Here is a 24,293-nt window from a genome sequence, read left to right as displayed (position 1 = left end):
TCTCGAAATATGCAATTACTGGCTTACGCGTTTATAGTCAAACCAATTAGTGGTGTGAATAGCAGCAAACTCGCTAATTATACGCGAGTATTGCCTAATTTAAGAGCGACTGAGGCGGGAGAGCTAGACAAGGCCGTATTAGCATGACAAGCCCGCTAACTAGATGCCAACCTCCTCACACAAACGAATGCCTAATTTGAACTTTGATACTCGTACGAATTAATTGCGACCTCATGTACATTTTGGGTATTGCAATCGGAGCACGTGGCCGCAGCCAAACCGCATCGACGCAATTTCGGTATGAAAGGGTCCCTGTTTAAACAAAATCCGAACGCCGCTGTCGGGACATAAAAGAACTTAGCCCGGAGCTTCCATTTGAATTTACCGGTGATAAAAACAACTGAAAATAATTCATAAAAGTAAGCGAAATAAAAGTTCACAATAGCAAAGACAAACGCGGGCCCCGGGCGCAGACGGAGCAAATTATCTTTTTGCCGCACAGCGCATCTTCGCTATTTAAGAATTCTCTTTTAAATTGTGTTTCGGTTTTGGTCTTTTTGCAGAGTGTGATGTCCTTTGGCCGGTCGCAGCCCTTTGCATTAATAATGCAAACTAATATTGAACTGTACCTATTAACTTAAGAAGAAAAGAATGCTACTTAAGCTTTCTATAGCACATTACCTACTTGAAAAATTATGTGATTTAGTTGACGCTGATTATTACGCTGATAAACCATTGAGAATGTGCTAGCATAGTTTTCCAGAGTTACCAAACCATTGCCAGGCAGGAGGCCAGGATTACCAGGCTAGGTATCTATGTATATCATCGGACTAGATAGCGAATTCTCTATTGTGGCCTATACCTACCCACATTGGACAAAACGCAACCTTCAAAGGCACTCAAGACAAAAACACATCGCACAGCAAGCCAACCTGTGCATCACTAGCATCACGTACAGCAATTGTATGCAAAATTCAGTAACCATTTCGCACGAAACCTTGTCCGTCATTCTGTTGCGCGTTTTACGAAATTTTTCTTCATTCTCACTCGACTAAAGCTCCGACGCACCCCAAAGATTAGGTGAAAATGAAAAATCAGCGAGAAACAATAGACTTGACATGAGCGAACCCTCGGCAATCTTATCGAATGCAAACACTCGCGGCTCGTTCCGGCCATTGGGCGCGTATTACTTTTACACAGCGGTTTACAGCTATAGTTTGTTTGTTGTTCAGGCTGTTCTGCACAGGAGACGTCTCGGGAATTGCATTAAAGAAATATATAGGTGTTTGATATTATTGTTTTAATTAGGTTTGATGAGAAAGGCTGGCACTACGAGATTACCAAGTTATTTTCTCCACTGCACTGTACTAAGTGTTTTTATGAAAAAGCAATAATCATTAGGTATTTCAATATTATTTTACTTCTTACTCACATATCATAAACGTTAAAGTTTGTAAAAGGGTGTTAAAAATGTATGAATATGTATTTAAGTATATATTTATCTATAGAAGTGTTTATCAGTTGCCTAGTATCCATAATACAAGCTTTGCTTAGTATGGGACTAGGTCAATTGGTGACAATTGTCCCATGATATTTTATTTTATAAATGACTGTTTGTTATTCTTTCACCTAAAACTACTGAACGGATTTTGGCAAAATTTTCTGGGCAGATAATTTATAACTCGGTTAATATTTAGTATACTTTATATTCCGTAAAAATGCGTAGATCACATGAAGTCGTGGCCAATACCTACTTCATAAATAGGTAGATACCTACATATAAAACTCTGAAAAGTAACGCCTAAATTAACTATTTAATATCTATTAACCAAACTTTCACCAATCAGATGCACTGACTCGTGCTGCCATGTTGCGTACACGTCGTATCACTGACATATTATTCTAGTGAACGACGAACCATATTGTTAACACATAAAGCTACAAGAACATTTAGGATAAAAGCGATTTTCATCTTTCAAATTTTACGTCATCCAATAACTAACATTTATTAGCCTAAACTTCACACAAAACGTGTCAGCACTCAGCAACTTCCTTATTTGAAGCCTCCCCCACATCTGTTCCAAATCTCTCATTTTTCATACCTGAATTTGTCACTTTCTTTGACAAATAATAATAAAACCAGTATACGGGGTATCAGATATGTGACGGTCGTAACATAACACTCAGTTAGCGGGGTGTACCGTAGCCCGCCCCGTAAAATAGTAATAAAAACCGAATAAATCCCCCGGCTCCCCCGGCGTACCTATTATTATGAACATGCGCCCTCATATGGGGAACTATGAAATATTTCTTTAAAGTACAAGGTTATATCGGATATTGGATCTGGGATGTGTAAAATGCTCAGATAATGGTGTTTTGTATTGCTTTAACGTAAACTTTAACGGTTTTTTTGTGTTTTTAAAACGATATTACCTATAATTAAAAGGATACCCTGTCAAAAACTTTATATGTACCGAGGAAGTTAATTTTGTGGGGCTTATTTGGAACAACTTCAATAATTTCAATAATGGATAAAAAAAATATTATTCATGTGGCCGTTAATTTTCCAAGAAAAAACCTTGTACTACGTTCTATATCCTTTCAAATTAAATATCTAAATCTCACAAGCATCTCAACTATACCTAAGCTGAAACTAAACTACGTTTAAACTAACCGTTCATTTCCTGAAGCGTCCCTAAACGAATCTTCGCGCAGTCTCAGGAGGCAATTCTGTTCATTTAAATTTCTTCATAAATGGATAATAAAGGGTGGCGGGCGTTCGAAGCGGCTTGTAAACTGCTTTATTCGATAAAGATTGCGGCGAAGTTAGCCGAATACGCCGCTTCGGCTGCACCGCTTCGGGAATGAACACAGACTAAACACAACAGCAGATAGGCAGCTTCTGTTAAATGTTTAGTAAACTTAACGATCTTTAATGAACTTCAAAAAAAACAGAAGGACGGCTTTCTTTTGTAATAATTTAAACTCTACCTGTAGAGCTATAGTGCCTTAAATTTATTTATAAAATGTTAAGATTGTTTTTTTGGAATCTTTTTGTATCTTTTATTTCAATTCCAAATTTTTGTTACTTTTACAGTCATCCCGTAAAACCCATTATCGAAAATACAAACTGAAATATAGATGCAAAATGTTGTTGCTAACTTTAAAACAGATTTTGGTTTAATATTCCGCGTCTATTCTTTTCTCTAGTCTGTGACAGCAGGCTCTTGTGATCGTCAGAAAAGAGGAATATAAATTGCTAACTAAGTTTACGAGGCAGTAGGTTATGAAGTATTTTACGCATTTTATTCGTGTTATATTATAAGACGATAATAACTCAGTTTCAAGACCGTAGGTAGAACTGTTATTCTTCTGAGAGACCAAGTAGCTTATGTGGCATACGCTACGCCATCACGTTCTACATTTTGTGGTCTCACAATGTTGTAATACATAGTAGATTGACAAATGAAAGGAACGAAAATAATCTACATATTATTATTAATTTAGCTTTAACAGTAATGGTTACGTAAACTAAGTAGAAATATTTAAAAAAAAATGAAATGCGTCCGACCTAGGTTTGAATCCTAGACCTCCAGCTGATTGCTTTCGAAATTACTAATGTTATTGCGCGTGAAATATAGTCTCAAGAAAAATTTACAAAAACTCGAAAACACATGTTTAAGGATATGAAATAAGATAAAAACAAAAATATAGTACCACACTTTGTACATTGCGCAATAAAAGCAATACACCAGAAACTGAGTCCTCTATTAGGTAGACCTGGCTCTACTCTAGAATTCAGCTGTACGCCTGCAGACGCCCTCTTAACGATCAACGTGCTCTAACAACAATGTGGCGCCCGATAAGTGACATAAGCGTGACAAATGAAGAATACGCGTGCAGCCTTAACATCGCCATTTTATCTTAATACAAGTGCATTCTACTAACACCCATTATAAATTCGAAAGTTTGTACGTGCTTGCATACAGATAGCTGAATCTCTATAATAACGCATATCTCACTACTATCTCGGTAAATACTCACTCGCACAGCATCAGAAATATGCATGCACGCTAAATTCCAAAATATCAACCGCTAAATTTAAAAACATGAGTTTTGCACGGGTGTGTTTTATTTTAGTTATAACGTCTTAATCATCAGCCTATGTTCGTCCACTGCTGGACATAGGCCTCTCCCATGGCACGCCACTGAGCACGATCTTCGGCCACTCTCATCCAGCTCTTGCCAGCCGCCCTGCGAAGATCATCGCTCCACCGAGTCTGAGGACGTCCTACGCTACATTTGCCGATCCATGGTCTCCACTGAAGAACTCCACTCCACTTCAGCGTGCTAATGCGGTGGGCTATGTCGATAACTTTGGTTCTCTGTCGGATCACTTCGTTACGAATTCGATCTTTCAGAGAAACTCCGAGCATAGCCATTTCCATAGCACGTTGAGCAACTTTAAATTTGTGGTGTTTGTGGAGTTATAACGTACTTAAATGAAAACCACGGTGTAATTTGCACAAACCCCACAAGAATTCCATAAAACCTCGTTTCAATTCAACTGCCAAACTGAACGATTTACGCGAGCAAAGCTGCGGGCAAAAGCTAGTATTGTCTTCTTTTACCGTGACCGTAAATAGGCACAAACTTTATAAATCGATTAATACAAAAATAAACTTTATTTCAATTCATTAAAGTGGCAATACCCCTTACAACGAACCGACGCAGGCTCGGCCTCGTAGGCCGCAGTATTACGTTTCAGAGTACTACAGGAAGATTTTATTTTCCGCTTTTTGGGTAATCAATAGGGGAAACTCGACGCTTAACAACTGAACAGGAAACTCACGGAGAGGATGTTCTTAATTCGTATGTTTACATTTTTTTAAGTAATAGCCAACTTTTAGCCTTTCAAACGGTTTGGTTTTTATTGGAAGGTACTTAGAGTCTCGAAGCAATCTACCACTGAACCACCGATCATTGAGGAGGCCTATTTCCAGCAATGGTCTGCTGTAGCTGATAATGATGATTATGGCTTCCAATTTGGGAACCCTGGTTAAGTATGCATAAACTTGTTGTACTTAATTTTGATAGTCCGGTTTCGGTGCTGTTATGTTTGGTTAATTTAAGAATAAATCTGAAAAAAAATGTTTAGAAATAAAATGCTTTAAATCAAATCAAAATTATGACAAACGATACATACGAGGTTTTAATTTTATGGCAATTGTACCACATCCCATAGGTATGTTGCATTAAAATTTCGTCAATATCAAACAATATTGGTTGACTTATAACAATTTTGAACATGAAACTACCGTGAGACTGACTCATTTTAAATCCCATCCCATTAATATTATAAATGCGAAAGTTTGTAAGTATGTTTGTTAGTTTGTCTGTTTGTTTGATATGATCACGTCTACTTCGCTGAACCGATTTAGATGAAATTCGGTATACATATAGTTTAAGTCCCGGGGAAGGACATAGGATAGTTTTCATCTCAGAAAATTGCAAAGTTCCCGTGGGACAGCGATAGCCGAATTGTACGCGGACGAAGTCGCGGGTAATGGCTAGTGATAACGTAACGGATAACTCACGTCTGAAATCGAGTTTAGCTTGACATACGGATAAGCCCGAAACATGTCTCGCTAAATTCGATTTCAAACGTGAGTTATCCGTTATGTTATCATTTAAAATGACTTATAACAGTTAGAAAAGCTTTCTTTTTATATCATAAATTGAAAAATAGATCAGATGTGACAATAATTATTCTGTACTGTTGCTTTTTTTTACTCAACTGTTCTTTTTGTTGGCTCTACTTAAATCGTCATCCAGCCTACTTACGAGTACGTATACAAAATTTCAAGTCAATTCGACTACTGAAAATGGGTCAAAATTAACTTGTACTAAAACAAACAAATGGATGCAAATTTTACAAATAAAATAAAAAAGCCTAGGAGTAAAAAGTATACACCAAATACTTTCATTACGTGGGTATTACATACTTAGAGGGCTCTTTTTTAACTCGCTTTTTTTTAATTGGATTAAATGTAAAAATATTGTCGACAAATCATAAACATGCACACACTCAAGAAATATATTAAACAAAAAATATTTGCTCAATAAAATCGTATTCACAGATTTCTTTGTTTTGATAGTGAAATATAATATTCATTGTAATAATACACTCGTATAGGTAAATATTTGCTTTACGAGTTCCGTTTGTATTTTTCTCGGGCATGGTTTTTAAACGATGTTATTCGATTTGTTGTTTTTCTGGAATTTCAACCTCTGATATTTGTTGGAAAAAAATATTCGTAGTCCGTGGAGTATTGCCAGGCAGTTTATTTAATTTTTCACTAGTAAGAAAGAAAGAAATAAATAAATCATTTATTCGTGACAAAGTACGAAATAACAAAAAAATGTATGTCACGAAATAACCTACATTTCTTGCTCAAAGGAACATCATGTTAAGATTATGTTAGAGTAGTATTAGTTAGTGCTACGCCACGTAGCGCGATCCCGTAGAAGGGTCTACGTCGTAGCTCCACACTATAAAAGTCACTAAACAAATTTTGCGTCTTGAACAAGTATTTTATTTTCTTTACTAGTTCATAAATAAAGAACTTGTAGTCTTGCAGGGAAAGTTCGCCATGAAATAGTACCACCTAAGAACGACCACCTAAGAAACGACCAAAAAATGCAGGCTCATGAGGTTTAGTCGAATATCTGTGAACTAATAGAATTTAGATGTAAGTATATATTTTTTTGATTGCACGAACATTATAATGTCCGGAATTAGTAAATTAAGTGTAAAGAATAAAGATAAATATGAATTTCGCTTCTTCAAATCTTTTCATTGTAGTCATTGGCGTATCTAGTTATTTTTCAGGGGGGGGGGGGCTGGCCCCTGACTTGCATGATTTTTGTGTGAAGATATCAGTATTACAGAATTTAGAAAACCATCCTGGAGTGGGCACTGGACCATACTGGGGTGGGCACCCCCCCCCCTATATGATTGTAGTGTCTACTTTTATTCTGATATCCTGTCAATCGTTCAAAGATTAACTTGAAGAGATCCCTTTAAGAGATAAATTCACCTTTGTACATCTTATTATCTTGTGATCTGTTAATTTCATGCGTTTTAATGTACCTACAATAAAGAGTTGCACACACAATAAGCGATTTTTATTTACTTTCCTTAAAATTAAAAAAGTTACTGCTTTTATAATTGAATAATCAGTCTTTGGAATTAAATCAAGTATTGTAAATAATAAAATACGTTGATCCATTCAATTAATAAATAATCGATTTACTGAACAGATTAAATTATTTTGCAATGGGTTCTAGGTTTTAACATCACTAAATGTCTATGGTCGGGTTAATGGCGTCTTTGTTTACGCTTGTCATAAATTGGATCGGAATACCATATAGAACCCAACTGACGTCGCCTGTCATGTTACAAACATCAAGCAATTTACTTTACATTGCTTCTTCGAATAAACTTTAATTAAAGTGTAGTATAAATAATAAACGAATTATTTTTAAAAGTCGCTGAATTAATGTTGTTCAGTTTGACGAGTACAATCTATGTTTTAATTATTTGCTCGTATTACAGGCCCCATCCGTTACATATTATCGACTTTAATTTACTAACACCTATGGATGATGTGATAGATCCAAAATAAATATTTTTGAACTGAATTGAATTGAATTACAAAAAAGTGTATAGATTCCGCGAACGCAAACAAAATCGCGGACATCAGTTAGTTTGAAATAAACGAAATGGCAATCTTCAATGCAATGCAATGGAAAACTTCATTTTAGAGTTCTTTCAAGCAATCTATTACGGTGGTCGATTCTGGCGATTTCGAGAGCAAGCGGCAGACAACGGTAGCGTCTCGAGTGGATGATTGAGCCTGAAAATAGGTCCCTTCTCGTTAAGCTTTCAGTGCGATTGCTAGGGTTGCCAGATGTTTACAATTATTTATAAGTGCTAAGGTTTAGAAATTGAAAAAAAAAAACCGGTCATCCACCGTGCAACGCGTCAGCGTTGTAAATATGACGGCACCTTTGCCCCCGGAATGAAGAAAAGTGCGGGGGGGGGATGTTTATTTTTATAACTGCGATAAAATAAACGAAGGAAGTCCCAAATTTCGTTATTTTCATCAAAGACTTAATAATATATTGAAAGTAAATTCGCTACCTTGTGAAACAATACGAAAAATAATACGTTTTGGAAATAACCACAGGAGTCCCATTTAAATGTTATGAAAGTCTATGGAAACTATGAGGCAAAAAACAAAACCCCTGTGGAGGTCGGTTTCCAGTTAATATATATATGTATGTATAAAAATATAAGAAAAATAAGGAATCAGTCAGTACAGTGGAAAACAAGAAATGTTTTGACTTTTTTCTTTTAATTTTAATAGAACATTTAATTCCTTACTTAATTCGATCAAATGAAAATAGTGCGGCCAGCGATATATAATTAATGTTTTTTTTTTTAATTTTGAAAAATATAAACTCTTTTGCAGATCAAGCGTATAATTATTTTCACGATAATAATACCGATGGGGTGCAAACATATAACATCTAGTCTTATACGAGTAGGCAGCCCTAAAACCTTGCCGCGCCATGTTTTATTTTAAGCTTTCGATTCCATCCACTGCGCTGTGTTTTACCTTTTGGTAACAGTTTACATGACTATTATCGTAAAACCATCATCATCCCAGCCTATATACGTCCCACTGCAGGGCAGAGGCCTCCCCTCAGAATGAGAGGGCTTGGGCCATAGTTCCCACGCGGGCCCAGTGTGGATTGGGAACTTCACACACACCATTGAATTGCTTCGCAGGTTTGTGAAGGTTTCCTCACGATGTTTTCCTTCACCGCAAAGCTCGTGGTAAATTTCAAATGTAACTCCGCACATGAATTTCGAAAAACTCAGAGGTGCGAGCCGGGGTTTGAACCCACGACCCTCTGCTTGAGAGGCGATGGGTCAAACCACTAGGCCACCACGGCTTACCAACCATAATAAAATAAATTTTATTTACACATAGATTTCAAAAACTAAGATGTGTGAGCCTGGGCTTGTGCCTATCTATAATCTGATTGAGAAGCCATAGGTGAAATGTCTGGGTGACCACGGATATTTTTTTCTCATTTAATTTTAACTTCATGGAATGAAGTAGAACCTATCGTCTTGGCTAAATATTTACACTACACTTGTATCCATGTGGTACATGACAAAATGTGACGAGTACATTACACAATAACTCTCCAAAACTACTTACACATTAAGTTGACATTTTACTACAACTAGAACAATAAAACCTAACTGCAAATTTTTGTTTGTTTTTCATCGGCCAGATGGCCAGAGGGCCATTTATAAAAAAAAATATAACAAATATGGACAGTCACCTGCATTAATATTTGCCACAGTGGAGCCTGTAAAAATATCTGACACGTCCTACCGGCCTACTTGTAGAGTCGTGTCGTTTATGCACGCTTTATTATGTCAAGTATTGGTGCTGATGACTGCAGCAATTTCTATACACCCTTAACACAATTACTAAACATACATCGTCACACGAGCGTGATAAATAAAACTCTACTTAACATTAAACATTACGATCGTTTTGTTTAATTACACCACAAAAACTACAATTCACCTTAATTTATTTACAACAGCAATCGCCTAATGAACCGTCCTGAGAACGAAAGATCCATTAACACATTAGTTAGTGAATGGATGACTTCCAGACCCGAAGGACTTAGGGCTCAACGTAGACTGTGTAAGGTGTAAGTTTGATTGGTGTTAGGACGGTTGATATTGCTTCATAGAGTATGATAAATGTGCGGGTGCGGCTGCAAATCGAAGCTAGTAAGTGGATGGGGTGAGTTATGAGGAGTAAGGTGAGCTGAGGACACCTTATGTTATCTGTAGGTATCTATGGCTGAGTAAGACTAGTGACTGTGTGAGCTTAGACTTTGCAAGTCTTTCTATTGCGCTTTTAACCCCACGGCTAAACAATTTTGAAAAATTGCCAAAAACTGAATGGACAATACATGGAGGAATACCACCTGTATACAAAAGCATTTTAGTTCAAGCTGAAATGACATCACATCTTCATGATCATCATCATGCTTTTTTTTTCATTTTTAAATTTAATTTGAAATATATACACGCTGTCACTGAGAACCGGTTGCCAAGTGACATCAGGCTTGCGCAGACGGTTGCCATCCTGCGGAGTCGCTTGACAGTTCCTAGCAAAATATAAAAAACTTACTAGCCGTTACCCACGACTCCGTCCGCGCAGAATTCTTTTATAGCTATCCCGCGCGAACTATGCAATTTTCCGGGATAAAAACTATCCTATGTCCTTCTCCGGGACTCAAACTATCTGTATACCGAATTTCATCTAAATCGGTTCAGCAGTGTAGACGTGATGAAGTAACAGGAAAACAAACAGACTTACAAACTTTCGCACTTGTAATATTAGTGGGATAGTTGGAAGGGATCTTTATTTATACAGGGACTTAATTTAGTAAGTCACACATGAGTTATTAAAGAAAAAGGTTAAGTAAGTAGGTACTCATGTATCATAACACATTACATTACTGTTTATCCTTTAAAATATTTGCATTACAGAATCAATTAGGATAAAAGGTTGAATTTTTTTACATTATACTTACATAGAAATAAATAAACAATAGAACATGCAATTAACATAGTTGGCATGCATATTTGCAGCATTGCAGTGTTAAAATGATGGAATGGAAAATTATAGTGCGTATGATACCCCCCACTTAATTGTAATAAATACCCTAGTCCTATGTATGCCTGTAGTTGACCATTTCGTCAGTTAAAGTAATAAAAGTAAAAATCGTTCCAAAGGTAGACATTTTTAATTATTTTAGACTATAATTAAACTTTTAAATCGACAGAACCAGTCGAATAATAATGAATTTATACCTATTCGACGAGTAAAAACGACCAACCGCTCTATTATTTAGTGCCACTAAGCCGGCAGTTAAAGCTTTTTTTACGATTAAATTTAATTCGTTTCAGGTAACTAAAGCTGGAGCTGTAATTAAACTTCTTTATAAAACTTTGTTATCAAATAACTTTATAACAAAATAAATAAAAATAAAATAAAATAGCTTTTTGTCTAAGTCCATACACAATTTAAAAGATGAATAGTTTTAATAAAGAGCTTGCGTGGCCGCGCGGCTCGCTGCGCCGCGGTAAATGTAAGCATACATTTAAGTGCTAATTTAATTAATTGTCCCGTTTCCCCATATAGTGTGCACACACTACACGCCCGCGCCGCGCCCTTGCTCACCTGCCGCCGCTAACAACAGTATTTTTCACTTACATCAGAACCCAACAAATTGGCTGCGTTATTACTCGGCTTCACTAACGTGCTCATAAAGGAGGAATTGCCGCTAAATAAAACAAACTCGCAGCGAACGATGCCAGGAAGTTGCCGCGAACCTCTCCTTAGCGATCATACCAACTAATTTGTTTTTATAAAATCATTTTAGAGTCGTATTGGTGCCACCTGTAGCTTTTACCTCTCCGAAGGCAACTTTGCCAATTTAACTTTATTTGTATCGGCCTAATATCTGGAACTCGATGTAACTTTTTCCGAAGTACTTTGTCGTCCTTAAATATTGTGTTCGGTATAAAAAAATGCTTAAGTTATCAGGGAATACGCTAACTGATTGTGTAAGAATGGTATCGGAATCGGAGGGAAGCGAAAAGCAAAGCGGGAGGGGAGCGTTGTGAAGAGAGCCTCCGGAGGGCGGATTATTGAATTATCAACAAAACATCGTACGCCTGAGAGCCTGCGCTCCTCTAATTACTTTCTACTCTCTTTACCGGTATCATCTTAAAATCCGATGAGATTTGAGTAGGTAATCGATCGAGCTGTAATTGCGGCCGGCGTCTGTTTGAACAGCACGTGGATGTTGGGTTTGCTCGCGCACGGGAGGCATTAAACCTGACAAGCGCCTTAAATGGAGGCTGCGAGCCGCGGGATTTGCCGGGAGTGTTTTTAAGTCCCGGCACGGGCCGGCTCGATATACGTTGGGCAAATTAAAAGCAGGCCATGCGTGCGGGCATTGTGAGGAGGCCCGCGTTTTATTGTTACCGATTTGTCTGCCCGGGAAAACACAAATGGCGCGGAGCCGGGTTAAGCTCTCTGTTAATCGAACACAGGCTATGTAAGCGATAGCGGCACGGTCGCTTGGACCGCGTGCGGTTGCCTGGCAACCGCCTGTCGTATGCTCCTTCATAAAATTATTAAATTTTATATTAAATTTACGTTTGTAGTAAACAATCGCTATCAAGGATGCTCGAGCTCATTTATTTTAGTGATTGTAATGCTCCATCACTGGCATCAATGGTCACTGATAAATTTCCGGTGTAATACACCTGACATTGCCACAGTTAAAAGTATTTCCAGTTTCAGGTTTTTTATGCATTGTCTGGTTCAGATGGTCCAAATTTTTGGAACTTCATCTATTTCTTATGCCGCTGCTTTGACGATCTATATAAGTGAGCAATCAATACTACTTCCTAATTATTTTAAAGTACGATGAAAATGAAAAGATAATATGTGCATAAAAATGCTATTGTAAATTATAATAATCGGTTGGAAGCACCCAAAGACTTCAAGCTGTCTCTTGTTTAGTCAGTATATTTTAAAATATATCTAGGTATATATTTAAGAAAAACAGAACTTAAACTAACCTAAAAATTCCCCGCCCCCCTCCATCATGACTGATTCAAAAGTCCTTCGAAATAAATAAATGACTATAACACACCCCGTAGATAGTCAAGGGTGCTACAGGTAACAAGATTACACAGTTTCACTTTTTACATGCTAAAATATTTAAACGGTGAAATCGCCTTTGTGGAGGTGTAAGCTGGAGGGGGGCACTCGTGTGAGAAATAGCTCCAAATATCTCGCGACTATCCGAGGGATTCCTGCCCCTATTTCCACGGGATCGCTCTGAAATGACAACAGATTTAGGGTAAGCGTGAAGCGAGACGTGAAATGTATCCGAGCGCGCTATGCCTTATATGACATTCTTCGTACCTACTAGAAATGAAAGCGCCGAGCCGACACCGTAATCTCACTTTTATTAAAAACTTATCGAGTTGAGAACTCGGTTCCCAAAACGTAACTACATTACGAGCGTGAATGGGACCCGTATCCCTTAATAAGCCGTGAGACGTTTTTGCAAAAGTACTGGCCGGAAATTTCTTTCCAGCCAATAAATATGTTCTGAATGTATTGCCGAGTTGTCGTGTAACGAGGCGCGGCTGAATGGCGAGAGATTTGCATTCATTCATTCTTCCGGTTGTCGAATGCTTGACGTTTGTTTGAATATCCGATTCCCGTCTGCGCTCGCACGATGTACTTTTATGTTTACATTTAGAGAAAAGTTTAAGAGCTTGTGTCAATACTTGTTTTCGACTTTTTCTGTATGCACTTGTGTACCGTTCAAGTAAGTTGTAAAAGTATTAGAAAGACATGTTTTTTAAACAAAAAAATACAACGGTACAAAAATACAATGTTGTGCTAATAAAAACAAAAGAAACTGTATTAAAGTTTGCTAGAATTTAATTTCACAATACAATTATAACTTAATATTTATTAAACACCACATAGTAAGGAAAACAGAAAACGCAAGTACGGTCAGCTGCTACAAGGAGAAATTTCACAGGGTACGTAATAGGTGCCTACGTAGCCTAAAAAGTTACATATGACTGTTGCTAGTAATTGGCTAGAAATTAATTAAAAATGCTAAAGTTAGAGAAATCCACGGAGAAATCATTAATATGAATATCACTGCTAGCACAAGTCCAAACGACTAAATAAGGAGAACTCAACTACGTGTTAGAATTCCTTTCAACTCGACGACTGAAATGTGTTAGGGATAATTAATATAACATAAGATAACAGATTATAAGATAAATTATTTGTTAATAACTACAAAAGTGTTATTTCATCATAATAACCCCTTAAGTTACTAACTCCTTCTTAAATGTATTTACTAATATATTATGTGTCTTTGCTTATATGAAATAAATGATTTGAATTTGAATACATTTTATATCATATCATATTTTGATTCATACATTTTGCAATTTCAATATTTTTTAATACTTTTAGGACTTTTCTGTTTAGCATAGATTATAACCTCGTAAGTCATAGCTGAGGTTTTTTATCTACTAGTCAAATGTTAGAATATCTGCTGAATGTACCTACTAGGTGTTGAAATAATTTCCATAATCATCAAACTGGCAATTCTGACAGCACTGTCTGTTGTAAAGCGTTAGGTCAGGATGTCCGAGTATGTACTAGGTTAAAAGAGGTACTCAATTTTAATACAATGACTGTCTGAATTCAGTTTCCGTTGGTGGTTCAAAAGTCGGGATTAAAAACTCTGTACAGGGGGAAGGAGACTTGTAACGACACTTGTAATTAACTCGGTAACCCAAGCCCCGCAACCCTCGTAATCAGTAAATTAAACTCTGTTGCTACCGGCACACTTACAAAATTCTCTTGAATACTCAATATCGGATATTTAGTTCAATTATCTGCTACATGATCACGTTTTTATTAAGCATTGTATTTCAATTATGTGAAAGAATAGATGACTTAATAAATGTAACTGATATACTCTTATCTATAAAAGGCAATTGGATACGTCACCACATATTTAAGTACGATACTATTCCAATAACTATAAAGTGCATTAAAAAGTTCTACGACAAGAAAAAAATAGTTTTTCTTTGTTAATTATATGACATAAAATCCCACAAGTATTTCGGACCACATTAGAATAATTACTCCGCTAAAGGTCATGAATAGTAATAAGTAATTAATATTCGCGAAGTAGGGAAGTGGCGGAGCCGAGCCGCGCGTAGCAGCCACGTGTGGCCGGCGCGCGCCTAAGAGGTGAATGGCTACAATCAAGCCTCTACCCTCATTTAAATATCAAAACAGCCTCTTTACGCGCGGTTAGCCCCGTCTATCTCATCCCGAGCCCACAACATAACACAAACAAATTAATTCGAATAATGAACCCTAATAAATAGGGATCTGTTTACCCCATAAAGAATAAATGTTATAATAATTGGGGCAAGAGGCTACAATTTACAGTTTAGAATACCAAATTTCGGAAGGGTGAATTAATTTCAAGTACAACGCAATAATAACACAATGAAAAGTTTATTCGGCCTATCAACAAATTTGTACAATTTAATTATTTATTTGATACTTTCGGGGCGATTGAAAAAGCTCCTTCCAAGAGACACAGATCGTTACATTTGTTTTGTAGACCCTCAATTGAGTATTTTGACGTTCAATCTTTCTTGTTTTATTTTAGGATTCGTAAAGTGTAATTAAATGTAACATTCAAGAGTAAAGGAATGTGAGAGTTGCTTATTTAGGAGAGTCACCGCTCAATGGCTTGCTCATCGCGGCGCAGGGACAAAGCGGAGGTGTCAAGATTAAGCGCGCCGGCGGCTGCATGAAATACCGTGTAACATTGTTCACGGACTATAAAACTGCACAAAGCCTTTTCAATTAAAACTTTCAATGGCGTCCTGGTGCTAATTATAGCACAGGGAGGACATCTATTAGTATAAAATAAAGCGCTAACCGCGATGCGTCGCGCTGTCGGCGGCGGGCGACCGGCGGCCCCTCCCGTGGCTAAGTGAATTCCGTTAATTAAACCATAAAAACTTCGATAAATTAAGATCCAGCCAATTCCCCTCTCTAATATAGTCCTGCCTCGAAAGATTTCAGATGCAAACGACACCGATACAGACCGGTGGGGCGCGGGGCCATAAATTGGATCGGCCTCTCTTACCCCTCTACATTTGTTTGCGGTTTCATTTAATTTGGATCTCGTAGCATTTAGCTAATGTTGGTACATCATAAAGATTCAATGATACTGCCGTTGATATTAAAATGTAGCCACTCGATTGTTTGTTAGGTTTGTGTGGCTTTTTAAATATGGTTGTTGCAGGATATTAGTGGGATGTCAATGTTGTGTCGACGAGTGATAATTGGATACTGAGTTTTCTTAAAAGATTTTGGGAGGGTACAAATTGACAACACGATGTTTTCATTACATAAGAACTACAGATATTATTTAATTCAATCTAAAAATAAAAATAATCTACGTTAGAATGGAAAACATTTCGTAATACAAGTTTGTTTGAAAAATATTAAATAGCAACAATGACAAAGTATTAAGGGAATTAAGCCACTTATACAAGTTTGATATTGCATAAGAAGTGGTGACTATTTTACTTATTGCACAGTGATTAGGTATTTTTCGACAACGTAAAATACACAAATCAAATGCGGATGGTTCAATTGAAAAATCACGATATCAAGGAAGGTTGTCCCATAATAAAGTTCGCCAGTTCGGTGGGTCCTCACCTCACGGAATTATAGCATACGTTAATTGCGGACGGACGAAAGCTATAAGCTGCTGATAGACGATAAGGCGCGCCCGTTCATTAGTGGTTCGAGGTTAACTGCTTGTGTGTTTTAGGTAATTGGGCCGTGTGAGTCGCGCCTCCGGCTCGGCTTATGAAATACTTTTTGTGTGAATTTGACGTATCAATTACGAGTAATTTTGATTACGCGGAAGTTTTCGTTGACTTTGGTAATTAAAAAGCCGAGATGGTTTTTTAGTAAAGGCTATGTCTGAGTCGATCTTACTAGTTTAAGGGAATAAATATTTGGCTGCAAAGTAAAAAAACGACTCTTTTGATGAGCATTATAGAGAAATTGAGCAGTGGAGTGACAATGAAATACATTCGAAAAGTAGATCAAAGCAAATTGATGACTTGCTGAAATATTTGGCGAAACGATCGGCTCGATTTTTGCTCTTGTTAATGCTCAGACCCTTATAATATCAATATGTAAATAAAATAATAACAAACCTTTTAAGATGGCTGTTGTAGAGTTCAGGTCCCGAGCATCTCCAAGTCACCTCATCTTCGACCGGCACCTAAATGATGAAACAATTCTCTGTTTAAATAAAGTACTCGTTTTGCACAGATACAATAAATGAAAGAGCTTAAATTAAAATATTGCTTGAGAATACACGGGTGGAGAAACCATTTCAGCTTATTTATATTTAAAACCTGTCGGGCATTCCAGTTTCATTAAAACAAAGACAATATTACGGTATCTACTTGTACATTTGCCTCCCCGTCCAGACAATTAAAAAGCACAGTTTTAAAACTCCCAGAGTTTACACAAAATCTCGGAGGAAACATTTTTCAACAGGTAAAACGACTGAGTCAAAAACCTCCAGGAAAGTTAACTATCACAAAAGGAATAAGATAAAGTGCTTGTAGAAGGAAACAATATTCAGTAAGTTGAAAAGCGTCCTCAAAAAGAACTTTCCGGCGAGTTGAAAGCAAATCTCCCGCAGAACATCTGTCGAGCCAACATTTTCTGCCAATAAAATCTTTTTCGAGAACATTTTATGCGCTTTGAGGCTGAAGTCAACAGGTGGGTTCTTTTGCCAATTGAATGTACCTAATTGGCGTTTGGTGGCGCTTGTGGGGCAACCGGCGCTGTGACAGAATAGGTGCTAAACAGCTCTTTTGTGATATTAAAGCACCAAGTAATTTTCTTTAGAGCCTAGATCGGACGTTAAATCTAAAGATAATGTAATTAATGGTGGTAGTTAGTTTCATGACTGAGTTAATCGAATGAGTAGTCCACCTTTAATGAGGAAACTGTAGATTTGGTGAAAGATAATTTTCATACTGCGCAGAAAATAGTTCTGTAGATCTTAATTACTGAAAAACCAAAATAACAAAAACATAAATATTAAAATATTCCATCGTACGGAACCTTCTCCAAACAAGTTCGACAAGCACTCTTTTTTTTATTAACCTCGGAATAGTTCACCCTTCAACCAAGTCTTTTCATTTTATTCACATTTCTAATAAAAATAGTTTTAATAAAAGTAGAGCTCCATTTTATAAAAATTCGAGTATTCAATTATGAATGTTATATACATAGTGTACCTCTGTAATTTTACAAATTGTTAGTTAATAAACGAAATAGCACAATTAAGCTTAAATACGAAACTTTGTTTAATTTGTGTTGTGAAAAGCAGCTCGTGTTTATTTTAATTATATTCAGATTCAGTTTCACGGGCGAGTTAGTTAGTGAACTAAAAGAATTTCCTTGCTCACCCGCGACCTTACGATAGCTAAGCTTATGCAAAATATGCGTGTTCATGCAGTTCCTCCACCTCCACACTGTAAGAACACACACAAATCACACAAACCCATCTATCACCACCACCACCACACTACACTGACGTGTTCCGAACTCAACCAGAGCTCATATTCAGAGTGACACAACCGTACACCATGCTACCAGTTGTCAGACTAACGAACCACAACCACCGTTTTAATTTGTCACTATAACTCCCCAAGTACCCACATATATTTTATGAAACAAAACAAAACTACCCACAATTTTTTAATAAATTTTAACCGTTCTTCAAAACTAACTTGATTTTTATTTATTTACTGTCAAGGCATGTTTTATTAAAACTGCGACCTGTCTGACCAACATATACTTTACTGCAGTCATTACAAGTGAGCTTGTACACACCCGATCTAGTTCCTTTATCTACCTTCTCTTTGTGGTTACAAAGTTTAGAGTACAAAGAGTTGTTAGTCTTAAAGGCTACCTTAACATTGTTTGATTTTAAAATACCATAAATTCTATCAGACAAACGACCAACGTATGAAATGCTACACCTATATTTGTTAGAAGACTGCGAAGGCAACACGGCGTAAAGCATGCTATTCACTATCCGTGCCTGCTTCTTCTGAACCAAACTATTTACCATTGATTTAGTATAACCATTTGACAACGCTATCTGACAAATAGTATTTAACTCTAAATCAAAATGTTCCCTAGAAAGAGGTACAGTTAACAATACAAAGTACATAACAATGAAAAGCTGCTAATTTATGCTGCCACGGGTGATTAGATGATGCTGGTATCACGGCATCTGTGTACGTGGGCTTTCGGTAAATTTTGAATTGGTGTTTATCTAGTAATTGTCAAATCCAAAAATTTTAACGAAAAATTTTCTTCTAATTCTTTTTTGAATTTTATTTTAACATGATTGTTATTCAAACCATTCACAAACAAATCGAGCTGTCTCATACTTCCCCTCCAACGTAGAATTAAATCATCAACGTACCTATAATAATACACAATATTATTATTACCCACAATGTACCGATTCTGTGTGTGATTTGATTACACTACATATGTTATCCAACAGGTTGTGTCTGCGTTTTTAAATCCGTTTTTATTGTGCACAGTCTAAATGTCACGATTGCATACGAGTACACCGAATAAATATTTTAGCGAGGTGCATACTATTTAGATAATTTATCAATACTGGCCATTATGGTGTTAGCTTGATTTTGCCACGGATAGAACGTGCGTAGTCACCTTATTTTTAAATCTTAAAATGTAGAGCTCGCAATGTAACTATGACTTACCATTAAATAAAAAAATCTGAAAACATTAGGTATATTGTTTAGGAATTATTGTTAATTTAGTCTGGCAACATCGGCCAATCTCTCATACAGTAACTCACTCGTACATCCCTTAATTTTGTTTCATTCGTTCAGTTCAGATGGACTTTTTTACTCTCTCTCTCCTGAAGTACCTCCTAGCACGTTGTGCTAAACCTTTCCAATTTTTTTTATATTTTTCCCGAGTTCTTGTGAGTTCTGTCTGCCTTCTGCATTTTTTTTGATATATGTTAATCAAATTTGTGACGTATAAACTGACGGACAAGGTGTACCACAAAAACCATTACATCCTGAAGACAAGCGGCGCCGCTCAACGTGGGAAGCCTCTGATAAGTACTGAATTCCTGAAGGCAACACCCTACACCTGACTGGACGCAAGGTACGATTGTTTTCTATCGCTTGAGCCGTTTTTTGTTCCTTAACATATTATATTATATATTTTTTACTTTTAAATAAATGGTAACCACAGTAATGTTTCGTGGTGACTAACGTAAAAAAGTTGCTTAGGTGACTAGACATGTTCTTTCTGTGGACCCTTCAGGTACAGTAAATAAAATTACTGACTAAACAAAACGTACGAATATCTTTTTTTAATAATGAAGTTATACGAAAATAAATACAATAAACTAACTAAAAACAAAAAAATGTTTTTAGTGTCTGAGTTTTTCAGTTATTTATATTTTATTTATTTGGGAAAAACACTTAATACATAATGTTACAAAACACCTCCTATATTTACACAGTGAAATTTCAAGCAAAAAATCTTAACTCCTATCGCGTATTTCATTACCTACATCTCGACGTGTTTACCAAATCACAGTTCGGACAAGCGACAGGAAACAAACAATGTCGCCATATTTTGTGCATAGTGCGACTCCCGGGGGAAATACTTGCAACATCTGGGCTGGAATGAAGATGTATTCGGTCCCTCTTTATCTTTTAAGACTAATGTGAGTTATGACAGATTGACGTTGATATCATAGTGTAAGTATAGTAATTTTGGTAAAATAACAACACAGGACATTTATTTTACCAAACATTCAGCGAACATAAAATTATGCTAAGTAGTAGGTACGGTTATAATAGGTAAATTTATATATAGTAACAGGTAATTTTATTTATTTTTTATTTATTTATTGTACTGGAGTTAGGTGTTGTTATTTAACTTTAAAACTTTTAATTTTAATCTGTCTATTTATTTTAATTTAAAAAGTAATGTGTGAATTGTTCATACCTAAATTCTTTAATCACCTACTGTTTTGTGTGGTGTGTAATAAAAATAATATATTTGTAAGTATATTTATGGTACAAACCCAGTTGATTTAAAGTCTATTTACATTTATACGGCGCGCGAAGTGTCCGCAATGACGCGTCACTGCACCGCACGCGCCAAGTCTCGGCGACTGACGGCCAAGTCTCCGCGTCGCGGCCAAGTTCGCCGCAGACAAACAAGTCAAGATTTAAGTAGTTTACGCCCGGAAGCCAGAACTCTTGTTTGGTCTGAACTCGCTAACTCGATATTGCACGCTCATTTTATGCCCGAGTTTAGTGCCGTGGTCTGCCGCCTTTGTAAATATTTCGTTGGTGAAAAATTGTTTCAATGAAGTAATTTTTTTTGTTACTGATGGACAGTGGCTAAATATAAACAGTGTTATTTTTAATTTACTTTGTGACTCGATTGAAAAAATATGCTTTGTATGCAACAACAAATTATAATTTTAAATCAAAGTAAATACACGTACGGTACGCTACGCCGCATTTTTAGGGTTCCGGAGTTATAGTTTCGCCATGTCTGTCTGTCTGTGTCTGTCTGTCTGTCTGTCCGTCCGCGGCTTTGCTCAAGGACTATCAATGCTAGAAAGCTGTAATTTTACACTGATATATAAGTAAACTATGCCGACAATATAGTACAATTTAAAATACAAAAAAAAATTTTTTTATGGTTCCTCCCATAGACGTAAAGTTGGCGTGTTTTTTTTTTCTCATCCAATCCTATAATGTGGGGTATCGTTGGATTGGTCTTTTAAAACCATTAGGGGTTTGCTAAGACGATTTTTTGATTCAGTGATTTGTTTGCGAAATATTCAACTTTAAAGTGCAAATTTTCATTAAAATCGAGCGTCCCCCCCCCTCTAAAATCTAAACCGGTGGTTGGAAAAATTTGAAAAAATTTGAAATGGTAGTAAATACTGAGTAAGTATATCAAACTTTCAAAGAAAACTATAACGGCTAAGTTTGCTTGAGAATTATTAGTAGTTTATGAGTAAATAGCAGCCTAATGTATAAAATATACCTAACTAATAAATAAATATAACTTGGAAGATAGATTAGAAATTCCGTATAAAATACGAAATCCTCAGAAAAGTGTTACTTAATTTTTTCGTAATGGCTACGGAACCCTATTTTGGGCGTGTCCGACACGCTCTTGGCCAGTTTTTTTTAACCGTCTTATACTTCACGGCTATTATCCGTTAGGTATGCCTACTTTTACAAACCCACGGGTTTTATAAACACTTAATTTTCATGAAATACGTATATTTACTGACGCAATAAATCATACTTATTTAACTTAACCCGCTGTATACTTAGTAAGTTTTGAACCAATGGACAGTTAAAATAAGTTTTTTGGTAAAAATAACATTTTTAATACAAGGTTTTTTTTTCTGACTGTACTTTTTGTTGACTGTACTTGTATTGTCACCCAAACTACATTTGCATACCAAATTTCAAGTCGATGCCATTAACCGTTGAAGAGTTCCGTCCTGTGGAGACGATCTTGTCCGGACTACCAGGATGTCACTACCATATTATTGTATTGTCACGCAATTTACATAAGTGTACCAAATTTCAAGTTAATCCAACTACTGGAAGATGGTCTAATTTAACTTGCAAGATTTGACTACAGACAGACAGACAACGGGACAGGTGAAACTAACTAAAGCTGGTAATAATAATTTAAATGTATGGACACAGATTTATGTCCATTTTTAGCGCATGAAAGTACTCTCCGAAGTAATACTCATAAAATAAATGTAATGTGCAGATATTACACGGAAGACATTAAACGCGAAAGCACCATTTTATTTACACGGCCATTAGATACCTATTAGAGCAGCTGTTTGAAATGGAATTGATGTGTAAAGCGATCCGGTTAAATGCCGGACGGAGTCGTACACGGCGTAAAGCCGGTAGTTAAACGCAGCTCGGGGCGTGTGGTTTAGTCGGATGCGTTGGTCTAAGATATGCTTGGATTGTTTGGGTCCGCAAGTAGGTATTTGTTTGTTAAAGTAAATACATAAATAAGATCGAGCCGAGCGTGAGCAAGTTGTTTTTTGTTCATTGATATGTACCTCTGCAAAGTAACGCCTGTTTCAGTAAATTATTCCAAGTTACGATTCGTGTGTATACCTATTTATGTCAGTTAGTGAGTTGGTTATTTTATGTTTAGGTAAAGAGTAGCATGTATAGAAGTATGGCGGAATATCATAAAGTTTCCTATAGTATTTTATACACTCGTTATATAATATGGCTTCTTAAAGTAGGGTAGAGAGATTAGGTCATTCATTAGCCTTGCCGAGTTGCCTAAATAAATTACGAGATTTTAAGACCCCATTTTAAAATGGTTGCTTGCAAAATTTTCTCTAAAATTCATAAACCTTTAAATAAATACCATGAAATTCTTGTACCTTTTGCTATAAGTATTTATATACTAAATAGATACTTACGTTAAATTTTTCTGGAAGTGTTCATATTTCCGTAACTAGATACCTTAAAATTTTTAGTAATTTTATCAATTTCCTGAGAAATATGGGAGAAAATAATGTCTTCTAATCAATTTAAATATACTTAATCTTATTTGACTATGAAAACTAGCAAGAAAAAAAAAACAAAAATAAACAAAATCACGTCTGTGTACCTAGTGTAAGCTTATACAATACGAAAGATATACATGCATCGGTACAGTGTCGCTCCAGTCCTATAGTAAGTAAATTCAAAAGCTTAGCTTTTTACTCACTCCCAATCGCAAAATCTCGTCCCTTACACCACTCAGCACTAAAAGGCCATGATAATATTCCAATAACGATATCATCCCGTTTAGTTTGCATAAAGCCATAAGAGCAAGTTCAAGCAGATATTTGAAAAGTTGCAAAATGAACCGGACGCTTACACAAACGTGGCTTAGGTAGGTATATCGACTTAAGTTAGAACCTGTTTACTAACTTTATGCTATTACTATCTGGATTCTAGGATTTTGCTAGGTCAATATTATTTTTTATAACGACAGTGACGTAGTTATTGTGCATGAAATCAGCTAGGTAAAAAAAATAAAATTAAAAAATCCCCGACACAAAAAAAACGCCGACAGTAAAACGCCGCCAAAAAAGACAACTAAAAAGTAAAAAAATAATTATGCACCAGCTGTTGCCTACGACTTCATCTGCGAAGAATTCGTTTATCACTATCCCGCGAGAACTATACAGATTTCCCGCAAAATTAGTCTGTGTAGTTATTAGCCTAAGGTCCATAATCTATCTAATCTAAAATTGGTTGAATGGTTTAGGCGTGAAAAGGTAACAGACAGAGCAGTTACTTTTGCGTTTATAATATTAGTATGCATTAGTATGGATGGGAGTATGGATTGGCCCTTTAAGTTCAATATATGTAAGTA

General features: G+C 36.3%; 1 long non-coding RNA gene across 1 annotated transcript in view; it reads right to left on the bottom strand.

The window, feature by feature from the left end:
- The window catches only part of LOC141435086 (uncharacterized), a 73,474-nt gene that overhangs the window by 16,406 nt on the left and 32,775 nt on the right, over positions 1-24,293 (bottom strand). The window contains exon 2 of the long non-coding RNA XR_012452111.1: positions 16,982-17,049. This is a non-coding gene — a long non-coding RNA (uncharacterized lncRNA). The remainder of the gene's footprint in view (positions 1-16,981; positions 17,050-24,293) is intronic.

Source organism: Choristoneura fumiferana, chromosome 14 (assembly GCF_025370935.1).
Source record: "Choristoneura fumiferana chromosome 14, NRCan_CFum_1, whole genome shotgun sequence".
Lineage (NCBI taxonomy): Eukaryota > Metazoa > Arthropoda > Insecta > Lepidoptera > Tortricidae > Choristoneura > Choristoneura fumiferana.
Note: the sequence above shows the minus strand (reverse complement) of the source record. Positions and strands in the feature narration are given on the sequence as shown.